Source organism: Anarrhichthys ocellatus, unplaced genomic scaffold (assembly GCF_004355925.1).
Source record: "Anarrhichthys ocellatus isolate YVR2014 unplaced genomic scaffold, GSC_Weel_1.0 scaffold16, whole genome shotgun sequence".
NCBI classification, from domain to species: domain Eukaryota; kingdom Metazoa; phylum Chordata; class Actinopteri; order Perciformes; family Anarhichadidae; genus Anarrhichthys; species Anarrhichthys ocellatus.
Genome location: NW_022280046.1, coordinates 6040772 through 6042054, shown reverse-complemented (window position 1 = coordinate 6042054; position 1283 = coordinate 6040772).

Genomic DNA, 1283 nt, shown 5'->3' with positions numbered 1-1283 from the left:
TCACAGCGGCAGGACACACCCTCTGGGAGTCATCACTGGTTCAACGTGTTTAGGCGGCCCTGCCAAGGGTGTGGCCAGAACCAGGAGCTTTAGCGTAGTAACAACATATTTAACATTTACTGTGAATGCGAGTGTGGTGTTTGTGAGCGTGCAGCCCGACTTTGTTTGGTGTTTAACTTCTAGCTTAATTTAAGAATAATGCATTTAAAACACAGACCAAATGCATTGTAGCCTATATAGTGATCAACCCTCAGCAAGGTGGCCTATTGGAAATATGTTTTTATGTGGTTGGATTTAATTAATTTGAATCCACTCTTAACGCCCAATGCAATTTGAATACAAATAGAAGTTGTTCAGTCAGAAAACTCGTGTTTCCATGATCTCCAGTGTTTGCGCTTCATTGCAGAAAGATACATGCTGCCCCCTTGTGGACACTTGTGTTACTCGTCTATTTAAAATTGAGAGGGGCCTGTATCCACTGTTAAGGTTGCAACTGGAATTGTTGCAGATTAATTAAAATGGTGATCGATTTATAGCAAACTGGTCCAGCAGTGTGTCGGTTATGTAGCCTACTGTATGGAGCTAGCATTTGTTGCTTATTGAATTTACCTGACTCCAGGAAGAGCATGCTGTTGGGGATCCACATAAACATTATAGAGCAATAACCAGTGCTTATTATAAGGAATGTAGTGACTATTTGGATTTTGGGCTTTATTGTTTTCATGAATTTCATTTATCAAGCAAAATGTTAATTTCAACTCCTCAAATGTGAGTCTTTGCTGCCTTTCTCTTTCCCATCACTGTAAACTAACGAATATATGTTGGCTTTTGTTTTTGAGGACATCACATTACTCAATGTAATCAAGAATAATACATTGTAGGCCGACAATTGCCACCCATTTGAACAATATCACCATTTAAACCAAACGCAGTGAAATAATTATATCAGAACCCATGACATACAGAGATCATTTTAGCGATGCTTTTTAATCTCCTCTGGTTTTTAATATTAACACATAATAGACTTACTAATACATGACAATATGCCTAATTGAATGCCATGTTTCTGGATAGGAGGCTTTAAAATATCTTTCGAGATGTCAGAATAATATAAGGATGTATCACGGACTCCAGAACAAGTACAATGCTGTATAGCAAGTAGCTAATAAGTCGCAGTTGCAGCCAAGCATCCGTATATAAACGTCCTGCATCCCCAATGAGGGGATGGTGCGTAAGGATACGCAGTGACGTTTCCAACTGGAGGCTACTCCGCAGCGATGTGA